This window comes from Catharus ustulatus, chromosome 10 (assembly GCF_009819885.2).
Source record: "Catharus ustulatus isolate bCatUst1 chromosome 10, bCatUst1.pri.v2, whole genome shotgun sequence".
NCBI classification, from domain to species: domain Eukaryota; kingdom Metazoa; phylum Chordata; class Aves; order Passeriformes; family Turdidae; genus Catharus; species Catharus ustulatus.
The window spans coordinates 6,461,511-6,486,471 of record NC_046230.1 but is presented as its reverse complement, the minus strand read 5'-3'; the positions used below and the strand labels follow the sequence as shown (position 1 = coordinate 6,486,471).

Below are 24,961 nucleotides of genomic sequence, written 5' to 3'. Positions count from 1 at the left end.
CCCCAGCACATTGTTGGCATTCTTTGCTAGATGAAACAATGTGCCAGTCTGACCTCCAGCTCACACTCACAGTATCCTGGGGTTGTTTGGCCTGGCAGGAACCTTACAGATCATCTTGTTCCATGCCCTCAGAAGGGGACACCTTCTCTCCAAGCCCTGTGTTCCTGTGGGACTCCCCTGGGGACCTTCCTCTGTTGTCAGAGATGACCACTTGGTTTGCTCTTTGTCCCCTGTCTCTTCACCAGGTAAACTGTCCATGCAAGGCCTGTTGTTGCCATGGCAGCTTAATTTCTTTAAGGGTGTTTCCTGGAGAATCTTGTTAAATATCTCTTGGAAATTAGAGCAGGCTTTGTCAAATACAGTCTGCTGGTGTAAGGGAGGGCCTTGCGAGAAGTCCTGTAGATTTGTGGAGCTTGACTTTCCTATACAAAAGGAAGGTTGATTTCCCTGTCTAAATGCTGTAGTTTATTTAGTTGCCTGCAGATCTATTTTCTAGAATGGTTTCTACTGAATTAGGCTCACTAGACTGTAACATCAGAGTGTTAGGTGAGAGAATAATTGCGTTCAAGAGTAAGCACTACTTCAAGCAGTAGAGTTTTATTTTGGAGGCTGGTTTTTTTCTGGTTCACTTGTGTGGCTTCTTTGATGTCTGATAGTTTTGGTTTTCCCTTATCCTTATTTTAATAGGACATTACTTGTGGGAGAGGAATTAAACATCATCTCTCTTCTAAGAAATGAATAGTTTTGACAATAGAGAGGTACTTAAATATTTTGGGATCTCTGTTTTCCTGAGTTCAGTGGACATTGGTCCAGGCACTGATACTTATTGATAGTGGAGATGGAGAAATGGACAGAGAGAAAGATATACACACACAGTACTCTCCTGTAGGCTTGTTCCTGTTGGCTACTGCACTTAAAGAAACCCAAACAAATGGTTGCAGTGGTACTGTAAAACAAATAATGTGGCACAGGGAGTGCAGATTAGCACTGCACAGATCATCCTTGCACATAGAGCTGAGATTGGAGGGGCTGCCTTTGGCTGCTTCCAAACTGTGCTCAGTCATCTGTAACCTTTGTGCCCTGTACAAAGTACTTTGGGAAAGGCAGTGAGGGTGGAGATGGAGAGCTCCAGTGGGAAGGAGGGAAGCTCTTCCCCAAACTTGGCCACAGTTTTGGGTACTCTGCCCTTTGAGTCTCAGATCCTGGCTTGTTTATTCTTCACATCTTTTCAGTTCCACCATCCCAGTGTTTCCCTTAAGGTCTTCGATTCTTTTTTTTATTTTAGCACTAGCCAATTTGCTTGTATTTACATAAATCAAATAGAATTCACCTATAACGTGTCCTTTCCCATCCCTCTGAGAAGGATCAGTGTAGGTGATCACAAAGAATGGCACAATTTCTGTGGGTTTGTGCATCTATTTTGCTTCCATAGTCAGAGGAGTGATTTTTTTTAAATATCTTTTGTTTCTGTAAACTCCCTTTGCAACAGTTTTTTTCTGACAAAGCAGTAAAATGGAGCTGAAATTTAATTCCTCTTTCAAAATGGTCTAGGGAAGTTTTGAATACTAATTATTGTGGTGTTGTACAAGATACTGGACGTGCTCAGAACCTGGAGGGTAGTGTTTCGATACTGAACTGTTGCACTTAGTTTTCTTCCCAAAAGGAACCAGAGAAGCTGCTTGTTTTTGCTTTGCAAAGGAAAGTTTTTGCACACTCGAGATCATGTTGGTGGAACTATAAAGCACCAGCATCAAGGACAGAAGGCACTGGTGTGGGGCCTTATGTAAATCCTATTGACTGACTGGGTAATGAATCAGGATTTTCTTGTCTTGGAGGTAAATGTTTGTGAATGCCAGAGCCATTAGAGCTGTGAGGAGACACCTTTTCCATTGGTGTGCCTTTTTTTTCTGATTTCTCATTGCCGGTTATTGGTTCAGAGTTGTTGGTGTCGTGGTGGAAAGCTGAGAAGGAAAGGCAAGGACTGAGAGATAAAGCTGAGGGATAAGAATCAATGGAAGCAAAGTGTCACATTTCTGGGGTGAAGGGAGGAATTGTCACTTGTAGCTGCCATTATTTCCTGGACATTTTGTTTCTCCAAGGCAAATGTATTGTTACAAAAATGCTAAGACTTGAATGTGTATCCTTTGCTAAACGTGCAGAATATTTTCTTAGGGATCTCTCCCATTGAGGATTGCCAGGCCTTTTGCAAGTGTGCCACTCATCAACATCATGCAAAGCATTCATGCAGGACTTGGAGCCCCTGTGCAATGGCAGGAGGTACCCACCAGCATTTTCTGCAGTAAATTCTGAGCTATTGGCAGGGTATGTCGCTGACAGAGTTTTATTGTGAAATAAACAGCTGAGAATAACCTTTCACATCTTCCTCGCCCATAAATTTTTGGCAGTCAGCTCCTTTGTTGTCTGTCCCTCAAACAACTTCCTTGACCTAAAGTCATGCTTTGATAACACTCACATCCAGGGTTGAGCTATTGTGTCTGCTCTGTCCTGAAGGCCACGTGTTACTCCTCTTTGTAACCCATGCTTGCATTCAAAAGATAATGCCTTTGTGTGGCAGTGGTCACAAAAAGCATTCAGCATGTGGGACAGGCAGCTCTGATTTGTAGTTCCCCAGTTCTGATCTCTTCACCCACAGGCCTCGTAAATGACAAGTAGCACCACTGTGAAGTGTCACAGAGTGCCCCTGCAGTTATTTGTGCTGCTGGAATCCTGAGCCTGTGTGCAGGTTCACTGGTACTGGCAGATGTGAGCCTGACACAGCTTGTGGAACTAAGCTGTCATGGAACAATTCCATAATTAAAGAACATGGGAGTGTACAAAAGCAGTGACTTCCAGCTCTTCAGAAGAAATATTTTCATGAAGAGCTCTCTCTGCACCAAAGGAGGCGTCAGGGGTGAGCAGAACTGGCTGCTCCTGGCATGTGATGGGGGCAGCTGGTGGAGAAAGTGGTGTTGTGCAGAGTGACTGCAGCTCCTGCAGCTCCTCAAGTAGCTTGTTTTATGTATGTATGTAATAAAGAGGTGTCCTATTTAACCTCTGGTCAAGCTGTTGCTGGTGTTGGTGGCATGCCAGGCTGTTTGAGGGAAGACCCAAGAGCAACACGAGTGTCTTGGGGCAGTGTAGGCACTGTCCTGCCCTTCCTGCAGCTTCTGCATCTGATGTTGCAGTCAGAGCTCCCTGAAATGGGGCCTCGGATGGGAAGACAAAAAGCTGTGGGATAGGAAGGGAAGAACATGCTGGGAAAAGGCTAGAAATGATCTGAATATCATCTTATATTCACCACGCTTGCCTATTAATAGCCAACAAAGAACAAAATTTAATACACAAGGCAGCCTCATTTGTATTATTTTTTCTTAGCTGTAAGCTCAGGACTTGGTTGCTGGGGATTTTTTTTAATCCTCCAGGGGAATGTTGGTTTTTCCATTGTTATAGATGGCTGAGATGAACACGCCTGTGGTTGAGATGGGTATTGTTAGGCAGTTACTCCCATCTTGTTTCAAATAACACATGCCTCTGACAAATCAACTGTCCGGACTGGAAATTCCTGTGTTAAGTTTTTAGCTACAGATTGGTTATTTTTGTGGTGTTCCAACAAAACTTATTCAAATTGATTTTTGAATATGAGTTTAAGGTGGGGTGGTTTTTTTGTTTTTGTTTGGTTTTGTGGTTTTGTTTTTTGGTGGGTTGTTTGGTTTTTTTCTGTTTGTTTGATTTTTTTGTTTGTTTGGATAGTTTTTTGTTTTGGTTTGGTTTTTTAGGTGTGGTAAATATTTTTTTCCTAAGGATTTTCACACTTTAGGGTAAAGACCTGTGGCTTTAATGAGATTGTTGTTTCTTGGTTGTTAAAAAAAAATCTACATTGCCTGATCATTTTATAATTGTCTGCACAATAGTAAGTGGTGGCTGGATTTGACTCTGATATCTCTTTCTTGCAGATTTTGTAGTTGTGCAGGTTTTGCATAGGAGCAGGTTGCATGTGCCACACAGAGAGTAACCTTCACTGCATCCTTCCTGCTCTGGGCAGGGGATTGACACACATCAGTCTGCTACTTGTGAACAGAAGCCGTGCCTGAACACCAGACTGTGTGAGGCATAACTCCCCAAGTTTGGGAACCAGGCTTTGATTTTTCATCAAGTCACCAAAAGGTGGATCTTGTCAATCAGGTGTCTTTTGTGCTGTATCCTTGTTTCCTCCAAAGCAGGAAAGTTACTGAGGTCTCAGATAAGGAACAAATGTCTTCCCTAATTTTGTTTAGGACAGAACATTTATTTTGGATGAAATCTCCCAGGGGAACTTGAACAGACAGTGGATGGGAAGATCAGTAAACCCAGCAGGCTATGACGTGTGTTTGGGTGGTTAGAATGTCCTGGTGGAATATGAAATAAGGGAACAAAGTTGTGTGCTTTTAAACCTGGCCAGGAGTGGCTGTGGTGTAGAGATCAGAGCTGTTGGTGCTCAGAGAGCATTCTGAGGCTGCACAGAAGGGTGCACCTACAGAGCGTCTCAGTTTGGCTGCAATCCCAGTTGGAAGGTTCCTGTCTTTGGTCACTTTGTGGTGTGTGTCCATGCTCTCCACACTGGAACCCAGTGGCTCTAATACCATTTTCCCCCCTTAATTTTATATGTCCTGATCATATGTGATAGGAAAAATTTGCACCACCCTGCCCTCATCATGTTCATTTCCTTGCAATATTTTTTCCTTACCTGCAGCTGATAAGAATTTTCCTGTATTACTAGCAGAGATTTAACCTTGCAGTATGATTTCTTAGGAACCACTACCCAAAATGTTGCAGTGGTTAACAGTTAATAGTTTCCTATAACACTTGCTCTGCAGTCCTCTACCCCTGTCTTTCAAGCAGAAGTTTTCTATTACTTAGTCCTATAATTATTTTCCTTTTAGAACAGTAGTTCACTTTTGAAAAATTGCAAAGTGTTTATCACTTTGCATGTCTCCATCCTCTAACTGAATGTGCTGTGTTGTGAATAGAATAGATGCTAGGAATACTTTTACTGTTGTGGTTTTATTTACTGAAAGAACTGATATTGGAGTGTGGTTTTTCACTAATTATTTTATTTGACTTTTTTTTCACTGATTTGTTTTGTGCATTCCTGGGATCTCTATGGTCACAACTCTTAAGTCCAAAATCATCTTGCTTTTACAGCCATTAAGGAGTATTAAAAGCTGTAGACCTCTGTCCAGTCTTGTGTTTTACTGGAACAATGGACTTGTACTAGAATGGTTATTTATTTACTTTTACTTTTGTGGCTCTTCCTGGGCTTTCTTCCTGGGAGAATACAGAACAAAAAAAACCAAAAAGCAATGGAGAGAGAGCTTGAGTTAATTCCTTTGTCTGTCTTGAGGTGCAACGATTTACAATATTCTTGACAGCTGCTTGTCTAATCTCTTAGTTGCTGGAAATTTCACTGCATTTCCTAAGCAGCTTATTCCAGTGCTATGTATTCTTACTGACTGGTTTGTTTCCAGTGTTTAACTGACACATTTTGCAGTTAACTTTTGGGTTTTATTTTGTCATAGTGAGCTATTTCTGGTGTACCTCAATGTCCATGAGCTGTCTTTTTTTTTTTTCCTTGAGCTCTAGCACGAACTGTTTCCTCCTACCTCTGGTTTTCTTGTCCTCTGACACAGCTTATTGCTTTGTAGACTCTCTCCTGTCAGTTTGTATCTCGAAGCCTGGGCCCCCAAATGGGGCACTCTGTTCTGATGCTGATGATTTAGTGGTCCAAGGTGGATTGTTCTTCATTTACAAGAGTCCCTTGTTGTTACCTTGTCCTTTTGCTTGTTACCATTCATGGAGGGCTTTGCAGGCCATCTCAGGGATTGAGAATCTGCCTTAGCCTGTGCTTGGGTGTCTGGAGTCACTGTGGATTTCTGTCACCGAGAGGCTTGGTCACCCTTTGTCACAAAGGGAGGGATGGAACCCCCATAGGGAGTGATTGTCACTGGTGAAACAAATGGATATTGGCCTGTGGCAGGGACAGCTTCCCCTGTGTGGTTAGTACAGGCCACAGCACAAACACAGGGTTGGTCCTTGGCTGAAATGGCATCAGAGAGGAGCACTGGCTCTCCGCTTGCTCCTGCTCAGTGTGAGGATGCTGCTGGCTGATGCAGTTGTCTGTGCTGTCATTTGATTAGCTGCAGTCTTCAATATTCATGAAGAGCACTGAAGAAAGAGGCTGCCTTGTTTGTTCAGCATCAAGCTGTTGGAAGCATACATGGAACATTGGTTTTTCCACATCCTTTGATTTCAAATGCTGCTTTTTTGTTATTATAAAATGGTACAAGTCTTCATGACAACTTTGATGATACAGAAAGAAGACTTGGGGTTTTTTTGTGGTAAAAGTATAATAGCAACTGTAAGAGAAAAAACTGGGAAAGAAAATTAAAAGATGCTAAAAAAGTGAAAAAGGGATGCACCTAAGGTGAATGTAATCTGTGTTTCACAGACTTGCCCTAAATCTTTCCTAGGAAACTGCTGTCTTTCAGAATTTGCAGCTTTTGTTTCTTCCAAATTATAGGTCCATTTTTGTACCAAGCAGAGATGTTTTGAGCTCTGAAACCAGTCTCCTATTATGACATCATTAGCAAAATTTATTTATTGTCTGTTTGAATCCTGGATTCCTCATATCACAGCATTTGTTTCCTGTCTGTTTATAATCTTCAGGGAATAGCTTCAGACAGATCTCCTTTGGTGCTCTACTGTTTTAAGTGCGTGATAATTTGAAACTTGGATTTCACTCCTTGTTTGCTTATTTTGAAACTGCCCTTTGCTGTGTTTTACGAGCAAATTTGTCATGGGACTATATTGGTACAGGTGGGATGAAAATTAAAACCAGATTAATCTATAAGTAAATAAATTGAACGAGGTTGTACTCTGTAGGCTTTACTGAATTTTGTTCACTTTGTAGCTTTATATTGATAAACATACCTAACTTTTTTTTTCTTTAGTGCTTTTTTGCCCTGAATTAGTGCTTTCCACCACTTTTTTTTAGGTGACAGGCTATCACCTTTGCTCCCTCCTGTCACCCCCAAGTGTCTGCTTTTGACTGATGAGCCTCTGTCCCCTCGAGCATTGTCTCTGTTTCCTCGAGGAGCAGTTCGGTGCTTGGAGCAGGGCTGGAAATGGTTCCAGGCCATGCCTCGGGAGGGGACAAGGGCTGCGGGCAGGTCTGGGATAAACCGGGGGTGTGGTGAGTGTCCCTTAGCAGCGACAGTGCCTCTGCCTTTGCCAGCCCATCAGCAGCCGCTACCTTTGTACAGGTGTTCTGGAAACACGAGTAGCTGTTTTGTCAGCAGATGAGTAGGGCTTTGAGAAGCAGTAAAATGCAGGGGACAGCCTTCCTTTGGTGCCACATACCCTCACTGTCCCAGCTGCTGCTGCTCTGCTGGGGGTGTTGGGGCTCTACCTCTGCAGGTCGGACAGCAGAGATGGATGGGAATGAGGATACTGAGGTTTCGGTGGAGAAGCAGTTGATGTTTTGGTTCTGTGCTGCTGTGGCTCCCAGCCTGATGGAGCATGCTTTGTTGGGTGCTTGGCCATTTTACTGGGTGGGGCAGCACAGTGCAGCAGGAGATGGGTGACTGCTCAAGGAGCCTGGCCACTTCTCTGGGAATATGGTTTTCCCTATCATTGCATTCATTCTTCCAGTGTATCTCCCAGGAAAGCTCATCTCCATGATTACATCAATTATCTCACCAATATATCTCCTTTTTTAATAGACTAGGAAGAGCCTTGCCATCAATCTCTCACTTTCCCTTCTAATAGCCCTCAAAAATCCAAGGGAAAAAAAGGCAACTGCTCTTGGATCTCTTGAGAGTTTGGCACTGTGTGTATAAGGAGCTTGAACTTTAAATGTTTAAGTCAAAATCCATTCAGTCTTAGGATATTTTTCTCTCTGGTTTTATCCATGTAGTGCACAATTCTTCCAGTTTCTCTTCTGCTCTGTTTTCTGTAGACTGCAGTGTTTTTAAGAATCCTTTCCTTGATCAAACTCCAGAACTATTTTCCTGCCCCTTCTCTTCAGAGTAGCTGTATCTAAGTTTTTGATTAACAGACTTGGCAGTTTAGTGTTAAAGCAAGAGAAAGTTTGTGCTGTTTTATCACAACCTTGTAATTCTTTCTTGTCTGAAATTAAAGTAAGAAATATTTAAAAAGGAAACACTACAACAGACCAAAACAACAGCCAGTGGGAAGGGGAAGCTGAACAACTAGATATGGGGTATAACAACTCAGGGCAGAAATTCTTACTTCTCACAACCAGGAACTGGATGGTTGGGTGTCAGGAGCAGGAATCTCACCAGCTACCTGATAGTGGTTTGTCCCTAAAATCATCTTTGCTTTTGATGTTAGTTTTCCCCTGTAACTTGGGGGCTTTGCTCAGAAAACAGGTGATAGACTTCATTTCAATCTTACGCTGCTCTTGTAATGTCAATTGTTGACTTCAGGAAACCATCTTACGTTTGCAAGTCAGTATTTAACTACTGTGCTAATTGTTTTCTCTTCCATCTCCCTGTAATGGGGTTTAATTTTATCCAAGTCTTCATCACTCTGGGAGTTTGTAAGCAGATTAGAAATTAAATTGTACAGTAGAGAACAAGCAATAATAAATACTCTTTAAGTGTTAATTTTTAATTAATAAAAAGAATTGTAAAACCTCTCCGGTTAAAAATTATACTTAGAAACGTGTTCTAGGTACTGTTTTTCTAGTGAACTGAAATCTCACTATGTTTTCTTTATTCTTCCTTTGGCAATTAATCTCATAATCCATTCTCCCAGATCATTCTTCTGGTGTTTTAGTAAGGTCAGCAGCTACTCTGAATGACAACCTTTTTTCAAATGTGGCTGCCAAATTGCATTTTCATGTCTGAGAAATGTCTTCTGTCTGCAGAGAACACATGGGCACTCCTGTTACAGAAACATTAGCTGTTCCATCTCTGCTCACTGTGTGCATGTATCAGTGCTCCATCCTTTGAGGAATAATTGAAAACTTGTGGAAGAGGCTTTTGTGCCCATTGGTAAGGAACCCATGAAACTTTTTATAGCTTAAAAGACAAAATTTTCTCAGCATTGCCTAGGAATTCTAGAGATGTTTTTAGCTTCAATGTGGAAAATTCTGCTGAAACCAATAACTGTCTTATTTTGCATTCTGTTAACATGCCCAGTGTCTCTGAAACTGCGAGATGGCTGTACTGACTGCAGTTAATATGTGACTAAAACATGCAATAAGACGTAATATTCTTTTAAATATATATATAGTATATAAAATGAATAAAACATGGAAGTGTTAAACAGTTCCCTGAATTCTGACTGCAAAGGAAGGTTCAAGCTTTGGGAGTGTTCAGGTCTGGGTTCAGAGGCTGGCACTGAAACAGACTGGTCTTTAAAAGTGCAATACCCACAGGTTCTATTGATATGATATTCAGGCTCTGTGTTATCTCACATCTGCTCATGGTGCTCTGTGTACAAGGTCACATCCTTCTTCCAGTTCTGATTTTGAATGGTACCCACAGAAATAAGAAGTTGTGGACAGGGTTTGACCTTTTTTTTTTTTTTTTTTTTTAAATTAAAGAATATAAGAGGAAAAACCCACAGGGATAAAAACCTCAAACACATTCAAGGGTGGAGTTTTTGTTCCACGTACTGATAGGGAATTACCTGTGAATTCTCTGGGAGTTCTATATTCAGGACTTTCTGGAGTTAGGAAGGATGTGTGATTTTCAGCATATATATTTTAGGATGCTGAATTCCTGCTCTAAGTGCACAGTGTAGTCCGAGTTTCAGCCTGCAGGTAAGACAGATGCCTTCCATAGCAATTGCACAAGTAAAGGAGGAATAAACCTAAAAGCATTAGTTTAGAAAGGTAATCAGTTCCCTTTTCTCTCCTTGGCAGTATTAAGACCAGAGCATTTTTGATAAAGAAATGTAAAAATCAGTGCTGGGAGTTGCACTTCTTTTGGAGCTCCCATTCCTCTTGTGTTTCCTCTACCAGCCAGAGTTGGGAAGGCCAGTTAGCAATCGTGCAGGGATGTGCCTGGGGGCCTGGGACAGACTGATAATGTGTTTGGCCATAGATTTGAAGCAGCACATTGCACATTGAAGCAGCGTATCTTGCTTGAAACCCATTATTTAGAAAGCAAAGTGTGACAGAGACAGGAGAACATGGTAATCACAGCAGAACAGGCCAGGCTGAGGTAAAGACTAAGAGGTTGGATTGCTCTTTTTTGTTGGTCATGGGCTGGAAATTGATTAGTGTTGGACTTGAAATATGTAATTAATGATGAAAAGAGCCACTGGCAATTTGGAGTGTACTGAACATGAGCTGTGTAATGAAGTAGGGAGGTGAGCTCAACCACTTTAAATGGGAGAACCTGTCATATCTGTATTATTAAAAATCTGTCTTAGTATTAGAAAACTGAAGTGTTAGAGTACTCAGTAATTTATAGTATTGGCATTAAAAATCTGAAGGAGCTAATTATGGATATTAAAATGGCTGCAATAAAAATCGGACGTTGAAAGTTTATAGAAGCTCTAAGCAGTAATTAAGGATGCTATTTTAATATATAAAATTTATTAAAGTTGAGCAAAGAAAAGTCCTCAGGCAGCTCGCAAGGGAAAGTGTATAAAGAAAAAATCTGCTTTTAAATTCTTATTGTTTCTTACTGGATTTAGTTGAATAACTAAGAAACATAAAACTAGACTATCCTCTTCTCATACACAGTATAATTTGAGATACTCTCATGTCCTTACTAAAATTGAAGAAGATCTCTTTGCATGTTTATCTAACTTTATACTTCAGTTGATAGGGGATTAGAGACTAAGTTGTGACTTTTTTGTCTACTCTGTATTTTCTGGGACTTTTCTATTTTAGAACAGTTGAAATAAAAGCTATACTTTTATGCCTAATCAAGCAGCTTCCTCATTTTTAGCTGGTGAAATATTTTTGGCACCCTTTTCTCAATCTGACCTTGCTGGGCTACAACTGCTGGGAGAATGGCAGCTCCCTGAAGAAAAGGAGGAAAGCTCTGCTTCCAGCTGGCTCTGAATGACCCTTTTGGTGCTGGAACCCTCTCATGGAGCAGTCAGAGAAAATCCAGGCAAACTCCCTCTCAACCTGCAGGTCTTTGGATAAGCTCAAACAGTAGCCGGGAAGCTGCAGGGAAATGGGAGAAAGCTCTTTGGCAAGAAGTTACAATATCTCACCAGTTTCTTTGGAAGTTCAGCAGAGGCTTAATGGAAATTGAGTTGTCATGTGGAATGCTGCTTTTCCAAAAGAGATTAGCATTACCTGTGTTCTTGAACCGTCCACCATTTCTCCTTCCAGACAGGTAATGGTACATCAGTGGCACTGAGTTGGATTAAGTACATTGCTCAGTTAGACTGGGTAGGATTAGGTAAATAGAATGGGGCCTTACAGTTTGCCACCAACTTGTTTTTTAACTACTTTCCACTGGGGATAATCAGGATTGCCAAGATGTGCCCCTTTCTGCTAAAATTTTGGTGGCATTTCTTTAGCACATGCTTTTGCCATTCATAGTTTGGGTCATGGCATGTTTGAAGGTTCAGGCTAAATCCTTTGGGACAGGGAGACATGCAGAGCTCACTTTTAAACTATATTTATTGATGAGAAATCTTTGTTCATTGATACGTGTGTTTGTTGATGAGTAATCTTTGATTAGCACCAGCATCACTGACTCCTAATGAACATGATTGCCTTTCTCTAGGAGTACAGGAGGATTTGTGTTGAATTCTGGCTGTTCTAGCCTCTATGTACTAGCCTCTCCTAAATGGAGTTTGAACATGTCCAGTCACTCCTTTTGAAACCCAAAATAGAATTACTGTCTTGTGTGTTGCTGAACAAATGATTGTGGAAACATTTTCATTTGCTCTTTTTTTCTAAGTTTTATACTCACTGCATTTCCCTTGAGAAGTATTTCTGAAAAATATTTCGTTGGCTTTTCCTCAAATCAGAAAGTGTTTGTTCTTGTTACATGTAGCTGTTCAGGTGGGTGGATATTACCTTAACCACTGGACAGAATTCTCCACGAAACAATGGCAGGGCTCTGAGAGCACTCCTTTTGAACACTGCAATTATGTGCTCTTCAGCACTTCTCTTAGCGGGACCCTGATCAATACAGTACTTCATAATTTCTCAGTTCAACTCAGATTTAGAGAGGATGTCAGTATTAATGTGTTCAAATTATTCTCTGGAAGCAATCCTGCTGTTCGTTCATTCAGCAGACAAAATCAACTTGACCTGGACCAGGAAGCTACCTCTCATCCTAAACCCTTATCATAATTTACTAAACCCTCTGCATTCATTGATGTTACCTGTTCTTACTGCTGTTTTTCATCTTATCAGAGAAATCATTAACAGCTTCCTCTTCTCTGAGATTATGGTATAGTTTCTTAGAAGCCACATACCAGTGTAAATTCTTTTGCTTGTATCACCTCCTTTCCCTAATTCTTGAGACTTTCTTTCCCCCATGAAAAAGTAAGTAAGTAAAAAGATCAGCAGCTCAGAAGAGCAAAATGCTGAACATTAAATCCTGTGCTACTAAAGCTCTGGGATTAAGAGTTTTTTAACTGCTGGAGGATTTTTGGAACAAACCTTTGAATGCATATTAGTTTGGAAACAGAGAAATCAATCCTTTAAAACAGTTCTGCAGTACACACTTAATTGTCTGTGTTTATTCCAAATGCTTTTAAGGTAGAAAAGAAGCTTAAAGATTCTTGGCAAATACATGGATTACTTGGATAGAAACCCAAGAATTTTAACAGCTGTTTTCTGGAGAATGTCTTGGCTTTTCTTGTTCTTGGTGATTTATGTCTATATGGGCAGTTTGATGTCACCTTTTGCTGATTTGTGGTTTTCAGTTTGGTTCTTTAAAGCAGTGTGGCTTTGCAAGCATTTGAGTCACTCCTGTCACTGTCAGGACAGTGGGACAGAGGAGGGAACAAGGGAAAGAAGCTTGGGGTACTTCAGTATTGCTAGTGTTTGGTCTTTTGAATGGGGTTCAGATTTTTTATGCTTTGACATGTTATTTAAATACACTAGAAGGATTGAGTTCCTGCATCTCTTAGGAGCACAACCACTAATTTCAATTAAATTTGGAGGGGATGGGAGGTGTCCAAAAGACAAATTCCTGCAGTTTTTTGTGAAGATAGATAACTGGCCCAAGTTACTTCTTAACATCTCATTCCCATCCCTCTTCTACACACTCTTCTAAATAAAAGCAAGAGCAAGATTTCAATTGTTAGATGTTGGAGAATCCACACAGTTACAGGACAGTAATCCATGGAGAACCAAGCTTCCTTGTTTCTGCAGCTTGTGGAACTGCTGGAAAACAAGGGAAGAGTAAGTGTGCAGCAGTCTCAGTTGACCAAAGCTTTTATCAGTGTATCAGCATGGCAGCAAAGACTTCTGATTCGGTGGTTCCTGAAAACAGAAATGCTGGTTCTGGAAGAAAATCTTCATCTCATTCCAGGAAAGGCAGCAGGAAGGACAGAAAAATGTGTTGTACCTTCTCAGAAATTTCTACAAAACAGCTGATCAGATTTAGGATCTCATTTGACAGCTTATGATGTGTTCTTGCAAATTCATTATTTTTAAAATGGGATTGTGCCTGACTCTTCCAAAGCCACATAATCCATTTACTGCATTGACATAGAGAAGTCTGTGTACCAATCACTGTTCTCATTCTCTGGGTCAGGAGGTGCTTCCACTGCTGCTTTTACACTCCTTGTTTCTCTGTTTAGTGGGGGCAGAGGCCTTGGGGCACTGAGCCTCTTACCCTTGGGCAGCAGAATGGGAATGCACATTGATCATAAGAGGGAATATGGTTGTGTTATACTTTATGCATATTGTATCAATTGTTATGGATTAGTATTTTACTTCTAGTTTAAGAACCCATTTATTTGTATTAATTACTTTTTGAAATTTGACAGCTAATTGGGAGCAATGATTAATTTACTTTGTTGTCCAATAGTGGGGAAAAGTTCAGCTCATTTGAGGTTTCAGGTTAAATGTGACACCTTCAAATCTGTATCTTCAGTGCAAACTGAGCTTTATGCAGTGCTGATGGCAAATGGGAAATTATTTCAATTAACTAATAAAAAATTATATCAATTAGCTAATAAATATAACCATGACAATTTAAAACTAGAAAGGAAACCCAACCTTCAAATAAAAGGAAAACCTGGTGAGTCCTAGAACCTTATTAGAAGTATATTTGAAGAATTAAAATGTGGGATTTACCTTAATGACAAACAGATTATTGGAAAAAAACCACGTAGAATTAATCTAAACCATAAATTTTTCATGTTAGTGCTAATGTTTTAATATAGCAAGAAATTGTTATGTTCCTGTGATCCTGATAGCAAAGCAGGCATTAATGTGGCCTTTTGACTTCCATCTGAAGAAAAAGTGGAAGCCTAAGGACCACATGAATTTTCAATTATAAGTTTCACAGTTCCATGTTTAATTGCAACGGCAAATTATGTAGAAAGGGCCAGTGAAATTTTGTAAAACATCTTGTTTATGTGAAGGCCAAGGGTGTATCTCCTGCTAACACTGAGACAGCAGCAGTGTACAGGATAAAATGTAAAGGTACATTTAAAGATTTAAAAGAACCCCAGAAATTATAGATCTAAAAGTCTGGTAGTCAGAAAATGATTTTTGGGGGTTCTGGGAGGTAGATAAGAATACAGTTAAGCAGTGAACTCAGAACTCACTGTAGGCTGCTGCTGGAAGGCACATCCAGCTTCCCTCCATCCTTCTGTCCTTGTCTGCCACACTTGGTGCTCTTGCCGCATTTAACCTTTCAGAGGACTGTATTCTAAAATTGTGAATGTTTTATTTTTCAACTGGAAATGTTTCTTAACAGAGTAGACCTGGAAAAAGGTAAGAAGTGTCTGAGCCCCAAGTAGAGAAGTAGTTATTTAAAGAGGGTTTGCTGGTATGCCTGACCTTGGTGACAGGCATGTAAAGGGGACACAGGCTCAAGAATAAGGGAAGGTTGGGACAGGACAAGATGGAACCTTCATTTGGGTCAGTGAAGGAAAAGAAGCAGAGAGGGAAAGTGATCCCTGACAGGGAGGTGTCCCAGCTCTGGCTGAATCTGCAGTCCTTGAGCCACAGTCATGGAAATAGAAAAGAAAATGGCTCAAATTTCACTCTGCATTATCAGGGCTTCACACTGGGTCTGTGGGAGAAACCACCCTCCTGAAAATGCGAAGTAGAAGCTGGAAAGCTGGTTCCAGCATGGCCTGGCTGTATGGATGGAGAGGTGGGGATGGCCATGGCATCCCGACTGCTGAGCAGCCACTGCTGTGTGAACTTCACCTAGTGCCTCAAGATACCAGGGGGGATGGCAAGACAAGTAGGGATTTTGTCCTGAATAAAGGGAAAGCTCCAGAGAGGAGAGGTAGATTTGGAAATATATAACAACAACTCTGGTACTGAATGTAGGGGGTAAGGAAAGCTGACCTGCATTGTTTATTGTCAGAGGGGTTTGGCAAGGTGGAATATAACTACATTTTTGATTTTAAAAGGACCCCCATATACATACAATATTAGAGAATGAAAAGTAGCACCTAAAAAGATAATACTGATGCAAAATCTAATGTGTATAAATATAAGCAGTTAGGAAGATACAGATTTTGGGAGTGTTCTGGGAGCATGGCTTGCACATACATTTGTCTTGTGACTGGACTTCTGGTCTCAGTAGAAGTACAGGTCTTTGTAGGTTTGTCTTCTGCCCCATGTGGTGTTTTTATTATCGTAGATGTGTTTTTAAAAAAATTAGCCAGAAAATGGCACCACCTTTTTAGAACTTTGAAGATTAGTAGGGTGTCTGGCCATTCTCAATTATTTAAAGGTTTGATTCATGAAACTGTGATCAGCCAAATTCTGGATTTTAAAAAAAGAAAATAATTACAGTTTAAGATTCCTGTTACAAAACCTGGAGAGCTGTGTCTGCTGGTATTCCACTGGAAAGATTAAGAGAAACTTCATTGTCATATTTAAACAATAGTTTTTAATTAACCCTCTGTCTCGTGGCTGCTGCCAGCTGTCCACAGGTAGAAGGAAAAAAGTTCTTCCGTCTTGATGTGAGAAAGGAGATTTTAAGGTAGTTCTTTTCTTGCTGTTCAGAGACTTTTCAGAGTGTTACATTAATCATAACTAGAAATGAAACACTGGTTGGCTGTGCCTCTGCCTGCTTTGCTTGTGTGAACTGTCAGCCCTGTAGCCCTGGCTCTGGGCCCCGCTACCTTGGGGAGATGTGTATCTCACAACTCTCTAACAATGTATTTTATATATCTATAAGAATCAGACTTTCAAAGGTGGTCTTTGTTATCCAAGCTGAAAGGATTAGTTTTGATTCAGTTTTTAGAAAATCTTCCCTGTGAAGTCCAGGACAAGTGGAAAGTCCCAGTAGGAATTGTTGCACACACATAACCAGGCCAAAAGTTCTTGGTGGAGCTCACTCAGACTGAGCTGCTCACTGAGGTCATGCAGAAGTTTGGGCAGGATTTCTATCCTATCCAGCCACCAGGCCCTTCCTTGTTCCCCCACCAGCAGGAGAGAGAAATGGAAGGGTAAAAGCTGGACAGCTCATGGTTTGAGAGAAGTTTAACAGAGAAAGCAAAAGCTGCACATAAAAGCAAAGGAAACCGAGGAATTCATTCAGCCTTCCCACAGGCAAGCAGGGGAGCAGGGCCCCAACACAGGTAACAGTGACTGGGGAAGACAAATGCCATCACTCCAAATGTCCCCTCTTCCTGCCTCTTCCCTCTACCTTATATGCTATTCGTGATGTCATGAGGTCTGGAATATCCCTTGGGTGTGTTTTGGTCACCTGTGTCCCCTCCCAGGCACCCTCAGCCCCTCCCTGGCATTGCCAAAGGAGGGGCAGGAAAGGCCTTGGCTCTGTGTGAGCTCAGCAAGCACAGGAAGATCTCACCGTTATCAACCTGTGTTCAGCACAAACCTGAGCACAGCCCCGTACCAGTCCCTGTGAGGGAAATTACCCCGCTGAAACCAGCATGGTCTCTTCCTCTGTTTTCTGATACCCAGAGGGATTTCAGCTGCATCAATACCAGTGTATTGTCAAAGGCTGGGTGCTGTCAGAGCTTGATGTTCATCTTAAACAAAAGAAATATAGCAAGAAAGCAATTTTTATCTTTGTCATGTGAGAAAATGATTTGAACTGGATTTAGAGGATGTGAGAAAGGAAATTGAAACACTTTGCAAGGTCACATTGGAGCTCGAAGCTCTGCAGGCTTTCTCACTATAGCATTGATGCAGACAGCCCTTGATGATCCAGGATCTCTGCAAAGCTCATGCATCAGCCTGTATGTTCTGTACAGAGAATATTCTGCAATTAGCAGTGCACTGACCTTCCCCTGGTCAGAGTGACAGTCCATAGCTGAGATAGGCAAAGAACTGGAACTTAGGACATGCACTTGACTGAAAATCACCTGGTGGTGTAAGGCAGGGCTGTGAGAGGAAACAACAGGAAATCAGCTGCTGGGCATAGTACTGGAGTATTCTTGAGTTTCTATTTGTGCTTATTGAATGTTCTTGAAGTTTTCTCTCTGTGAATAGCTAATTGGCATTTAGATTAGCTCTTTTCTGTGCTTATGCTTTGTATCTAACACTTACCACCAAAAACTGGTGGCCACCTGCATCCAGAGGAAGGGACAATGTCACAGGTTTAGTCTGATGGCTAATTAGAAATAAACTGGCCACAGGATTTCATAAAGTCTACTGAGGCTGAAAGTGGATACTCAGTTTTTTGTTTACTCAATGTTTTCAAATCCATTGCTTCTTACTAGAGATTTCACTCAAAACACAGAACATAAACCTGAATTAAATGATGTTTTCTGTATGTTCCTATAAATGATTTTACAGCTAAGTTATACTTGCTTAAATCAGACATTTAATGATATTTATGAATTAAGACTGAAATGATGTTTTTCATACTTCATGAATTGTGTGCACTTAAACAGGAATATGAGAGTTACATCTTGTTGCTAAATTTGTGTCATTTGTTTGTTTTTTTCCATTGGTAGTGACTCTAGGCCCACACTGGGTTTCCCACTACTTCCTTTTGTGGACATAAAGCCTCTGTTTATTTGTTAATTTTTTTTTTTTGAGTATGTGGTGTGTTCCTGTGAGCCATGGTTATTAATTGACAGATGAGTTACACTATGATGGCACTTAAAATGCACAACGTGTATTTCTGAAAGCAGTCGTTGCTATAGCAACTTTCTAGTAGGTCACTGGCAGTGTTGTGTGAGTGTGTGTGTATGATTTGGCTGTTAATGCAGACTAATACTGGTAGAAAAATGAGAAATGGGAGAGTCAGAAAGAAGGTAGCCCTTCCCCCCTCCCTGTCCTCTCCCCTCAAAACAGTGTAAGAGAATTTTGTGGAGAAGATGCTTACTTAGGATATTGCATGTATTGGCAAGAGACTGGCTATCATCTGCTGTAATTAGATTCTTTCTTTCTATTTATGCAAAGATTATTAAAAAGCCTCCAAGTGGCCTTAATCTGACTCTTTTTCTTTGACATCTTTAGAGTTTGGTTAGGAAGGAAATCTCTACTCAGTTGATCCAAAAGTACTGTGTTGTATTTATTGAGCAGCAACACCTATTTTTGAAGTATATCTGTAATACACACTAGAATTTTGAGAAATTGGGGGGTTTTTCTCTCTTTTTGTAAGATCTTTCAGCAGGGTGCAATGCAATTCTGTAGCAATTTAGGCCAGTGCAGATCTCCTGGTCCTGTCCTCTCCTGGTTGTCCCCGTCTCTTCCCTAACCTTCCTGGGCTCATACAAACAAGGGATGAGCCAGTTCAGGGAGCTGATCCAAATACAAACAACTGGAAAACATTTTTTTAAATTGCTAAATTATTTCCTGGATTGTACAAATGGGCAGAAAGCCAAGTGCCAGTACAACCACAGGAGGGAGGAGCCTGATGTTCAGGGCAGTGGATATGGATGGTACTGACAGGCATTCCCAGATATTCATTCGGATGTTATTTCACACTGACTCTGCTTTTGGTTTTGCTCTTAAACTTAGCTAAAAGTGCTGTGCAGAGGACTCTATCCCAAATTCTTTGCATTTGTATTTTTTCTGAAATACTTCTCTAATAGTGTCTCCTGGGTTTTTCTTTATTTTTAAATTTCTGCTGCTCTGATTAGAGAGCATTAATCTGTCTCTTTTAAAATGATCGACCTATAGCTGGGCCATTACTTTGAGTCTTGAATTAACACTGCCTTAAGATAATAGAAAATGAATGAATGATGTGAGCATGTTCTAGATGGTGATAAATGAAAATAATGTAATGTGTAGGAAGTGTATTGATACTGTAATCAAACAGATTTTCTCAATTTATAGTGTGGAGTGTTTAATGTGGACTTTGTTCTGCAAGAACAAGCTGTGCTGCATTTTCAATTGAATCAATATGATAGAAATACTGTGCTGCCTGGATGGGAGCAGGGAGGGCAGAAGAACTGGATCTGCTTGCTCCCTTCTCTTCTTTCCCAGTGTCTCCTGTGTCTCCATTCACTGGTTTGCTGGGAGTATCCAAGCTGCTGTAAAAAAAAAAAAAAGGAGTAGGAACATGTGGTCAGGAGCAGGAGGAAAAAGCAGGGACTGCATTTTAAACAACAGCAACCAATCAGATTGGTTCAACCATTGTATGAAACCTCATCCCAAAACCCTATTGAAAAAGAAGATATCTCCTCCCTGTTGGTTTGTTGTTGGTTTTTATTATTATTCTTCTCTGATATGTAGTCATGTTCTCTATGTTTTGAGAACTTGATTTGTGGAAGTGCTATGTGTTGGTATAACCCCTGGAAAAAAAACCAAAACCTTCCTTGATATTTTTAAAGTATTCAAATGATTTCTGAGTGCTTTATTAAATATATTTTTGTATACTGTGTGCTCTGGAAAAGCTTGCTCTTACTTTGCCTCAAGGGTGAAGGCAATGCTTATAGATTAATGTTTACATTTATTTGAATAATTTGTAGGGAAATGGAGGTAGGACCAGGTACAAGAAAAATGAAAACTTGTGTCTCCTTGTATTTCCTGTAAGGATTGTTCCTAGAGGAAATGTTTCCTTAGTTAACTCCTGGGGTTACAATTTTTTAGCTGGAATTTGCTCTTGAGAATCTCATGGGAGTTGAGAATCTGTTTAAGGAAATGCTTCAAAATATTCTCACTCTTACAACCTGACAGTTTCAAATATCAGTTACTGGATGTATTTTCATTTTATGTAACTGTATAAGATACTGAAAATCCTCTGCCTGTCTTTCTGAGGCACAGAAGAAAGTATTTGCAAATTCTTCAACATTTAAAGCTGTGTGGTCTGTTCTCTGCAAAAACAAAAGCCAAGGAGTCCTACAGGGGGAAATATCCTCTTGTGTGGATCAGCTGCTGGAATTTCCCTCCTCACTGGAGAGCCTCAGCTTCTCTTTTCCGGAGCTTCTTTACTGTCACTCATTCTTACCAGTAGTGCTGAGAGAACTGTGCTTTTTCTATTTCCAGTGTCTTATATTTGATGGTAGAAGACGATTCTCTTCTCTTCTAGGCATGAGGTTTTCTTTTCTCACCTGTTAATTATTTTTTTTCCTTAGTCTGTTATTCCTGGGGAAGAGATTTGTGTGTGTGTGCATAAGCAGAAGGTTGGTACTGTTGGAGACCATCCCTGTAGCTTAGCAGGGAATTCTGTGAGTAGCAGTTCTTAAGTTCCAGATGTTGAACACTGTGCTCTCGACACTGACCTTAACTTCACCACTCTGTCCTGAATGGAGCTTTGACCTTGCACAGACACAAACCAGGCAGATGCCTCTACATCCCCCACACATTTCTAAGCAAGTTTTGGTTGTATCCAGATAGCCTCAGGATCCCATTTTTTCCCCGTTCTTGGGTCCCTCAGAGATGTTGGTTTTTGGCTTTTGATTTAATCTATTAGCCTGTTATCTGTGAGGCAGCTCACTGCAGCTATTCTCCATGTCTTCTGGTGATTAATCCTTGGATTCTTGCCTCAATTCACAGACAAAGTTAGCTATTTTTGGGGATTAGGTGGGAAAGCGGTTTGGTACCTTAGTTATTTCTTGTGGGAGGGTAATGGGTTTAGGTTGCTGGCAAAGCCTATGTTCCAGTTTTCCAGTACCACAGGGTTTCCTCTCTGTCCAGATATCTTAAGAAAAATAAAGCACTCTGGCAGTTCATACTGGAATTGTTGATAGCTTCATCATGGAGCAGCCTTCATCTCATAGCAGCCTTTCCAAGGGAGGCAAGATCTTGCTTCTCTCTCTTTCTAAGTGGTGAATTTTGGCTAAGCTTTAGCTAAGCTATTTCATTAGGCTGAGAACTGCAGCATTAGTCCAATCATCTGTTTTAGTAAATATTTTCTAGATCAAAAAATTCTTCCTTGTCTGTCTAGGGGGAAGGTCTGCTGTCAGTGTTACCAGGAGAAATTATTTTTGTCTATGCTTTAAAGTTGGGAGCACAAAAATGAATGATGCTTGCTCAGACACTGTCACACTAATTCCAGTTTTTGTCATGTGCTTGTCAAATAACTCTTCAGAAATAAAAAGAGGTGTTCCTGTATTTCTGTAAGCAATGCATGGTACAATTATAAAGGAAATCATCAGTGTTTGCAATTTGGAGTATCCAGGTAAATTAATGATAGCTTTGAAGATTGAGTTGTCACCATACTTTCAAAGTCAAGTATTTGCCTTGAGTCAGGAGGGAAAACTACCAAAAAGTAATGAGGAAGCTTCTGGGAAATCAGCTGTAGTGTGGTCAGTGCAGTTAGCAAAGCACATTTTGGTGATCCTGCTCTGTGCTGCGCTGCAGTAAATCCATGGTTCATCTGTGTCCCTGTGCTCTACACCTACTACAGCATCACCTCAGCACCTTCCCTGGGCTGGGCACGTGGGCTCTGAGCTGTGTTGATAAACAGGACAAAGGCAGCTCTGCACATCCTGGCCACTTTTGAGGTACCTGGCCTTCTGTGAGGCCTGTTATGTTTGGCAGGAATTATCAGGAGATGGAGGGCTAACAACCTGGTTGGATGTCAAGTCCTTAAGAAAGGAAACTGAATTAGCTTCTTGTCCAGCTCATGCACTGTTTTCTGTGTTCTTGCCTCTACTTCTTGTATTGCTGATAATGCTTTTTTTGGTTTGTTAGTTTGTCCAGTTTGGAGCTGGCCTCTCAACTGGTTCCACACAGTGTGATCACCTGCGTACTCATCATTCCTGTACCTGGAACAATGAAAAAGCAGTTTTGTCTCCCCTAGCTAGTCTTCCTAGGGTTTTTGATTAACCAAAATTAATTTCTGAATGAGAAGAGCTTTCTTTCAGGATTCTTTACTGAGCTAAAATAAATCTTTTTCCCAGGTGCTAATTTGTCTTTTCCCTGCTGATATTTGCTTTTTGATCAATTACAGAACTGTTGCAGAATAGTTGTGTGTAGTCCTTGGTAATAACTTAGTTCCTATTTCTTATTAATTCTTGTGATTTCTGTGTTATGGAGTTCATTAGGAAATGTTGGTGGTAGCCATCCCTATTTTAGCTTATTTTTTTTATTTCTTGAGTCCTTGGATTCTTTTTCCCCCTCATGTCTCAGTCTCAGTCAGGAAAGGTACAGGTAATGTATTTTTTAGGTCAGTTGACATTGCTGTGAAAAAGCAGGTAAGCTCCTGGATCACACTACTTTAGACTGAAATAAAACCACAATCCTCAAGCTCAGTGCAGGTAGAAAGTGATTTATTGCGGTGAGCTCTGTTGAAGTGTGGGGAGATATTGCCTGTGGGGCAGAAAGATAAGTTAGGGATGGAGGAAATTGCTGTGAGATAAAGCCACTTTCCCTTATGAATCAATTATTGAAAATAAATGTGAATCTTTATTTTCCAGCTATGCACCTTTCTAAGTGTTTCAGATCAGGAGTGAGAACTTAGGAGTAGAATGGTTTTGTTCTGGGAAGTGTTCATCTGGCAAATCATCATTTCCTTGTTTGCTGCTTGTCCTCTTGCTGTTCACCTGTGTAGTGTTGGAGAAGACATTGGGCTTTGGGGAAATGTGTTAGCCTGTGGATTTAGGTTTGAATTTTGGTTGCAGTATGAGGTCACCTTGGAAACATGCTTGCAAGACTTTTTATTTCTAGCTCCATCATGTGTATCCATGGAAAAACGTGCTTTTCCTCCCAACTTTGTTGTGGTAGTCAGGTTGTTTTAAGATGGATGAGAAGAATTTTTTAATGTATGCTTTTGTAGTGAAAAATTTGACTGTAGTGCTGCTACAGGTCAGAAGCTGTGCCATGTGTACTAATGGAGGACGTACTGTTGGTGAGGTTTGTCCAGCAGTGTTGGTAGGTTTTTGTGTGGGGGAGTCTTTGGGAAGGTTCCCTTGGCTCAGTGCAGGTGCAGTGCTCACAGCACACACCCAGGCTCTTGGGCCACTGCCTCCACTTTATGGCTTGTTTGAGTTTCACATTTTGGCTTTGTGACAGGAGGTGTTGGCTTGGTGGACAGGAAACCAATCTCAGTGTAGGCTTTGGGAACGGTCTGATAGAGGTGTTTGTTTGGTGTCACACGTTGGATGGCTTTGAAAGTGTATGAGCTTTCAGAGGAAAAATACACGTCATCTGAATGTTTCAGAAGAGTAGGCTTGTTTGTACCTTTATAATCTTTGCTGAAGTAAGCCCATGAGGATTTCAGCCTATTTATGGGTGTTGTCCACTGTCTTTAGACTGGGGCAATGTGAGGTTAGGATGGATTGGGACTATTTAGCAGCATGTGGACTCTGGAGTTACTGTTCTTTTAAGTTCTTAAGGCAAAATGTGGTAAATGGGAAACTGGTGATCTGACATGGTGAGTTTGTGGTAGCTTTGATGGTTTGATGGAGGGATGATTTAAATTGTGTAGTTTATAGATGCAGTGTAGTTTGTCTTGTAACCAGCTCACTGAGTGGTGAAGAGGGAAATACTCTAATGTGTTCTGATGGGGTTTCTTTCCATCTAGTCTCCTTGAATTAAGGAACTGCACAGCCTCTTGGTCTTGGGGAACACATAAGAAAATTCCTGGTAGAGGAGAATACTGTTGATTCATTTACTGGGAGGAGAATTTGAAGCAAATTCTAATGAAGAAGAACCAAGTTAGAGTTGCCTGCTTGTTTTGCTATTGATAGGATTTGGGATTACTCACACCTTTTTTTTTGGTGTCTGGGGACATGCTGGGATTTAGGGTGTTTTTTTCCCTGAAAGGCTGCAAGCTGTGAATTGGCTGAGAAGAAGGATTGTTGTTGTACAAGATGTAGGTGGAGGGTGTCTGGTTTGATATCAGGTCAAACTTTGTTAAGAAGTTGTTGGGATTGGAAGTAGAGGTTGATTCTGAAATTTTTATATCTCTATATATTATGATCTTTTTTGATAACCATATCTCCCTCCGCTCCTTTTTTTTTTTTGGCTCTTGTTCAGTTTTCACAAATTCTTTTTTAGGAGGAATTTTTCAGGTGTTTATAATTAGGTTCTCTGGCTAGTGAATATGGGAAGGGTATGGAAATTACTATCTCTCTGTAATACATCCGTATATTCTGTCAATAGTCCCACAGAATCAAGAATCAAAAAATCTGTGCTACCATGACCTCTTGAGAAGTCTCTTTTATGCTAAAAGAAATGGGATTTAAAAAGAAAAAAAAAATCATTTGCAGAGTTACTTAGGCTAAAAATAATTAACAATGGAACAAGAATGACTTTCTTATACTTCCTGTTGAAATTTATTCCTGCTTAAATTAAAAGCATCAGTGGAACCCTTGTCCACTTAATACTAGTAAAAATGGTTACTGAAAGCAAGGATATTTTAACTGCCTCACTGCAGAGAGGTAGCATTATGCTCCTTATAAAATACTT

At 40.6% G+C, this 24,961-nt stretch overlaps 1 protein-coding gene across 3 annotated transcripts in view; it reads left to right on the top strand.

The window, feature by feature from the left end:
* The window catches only part of STAG1 (stromal antigen 1), a 169,938-nt gene that overhangs the window by 5,331 nt on the left and 139,646 nt on the right, over positions 1-24,961 (top strand). The window lies entirely within an intron of this gene.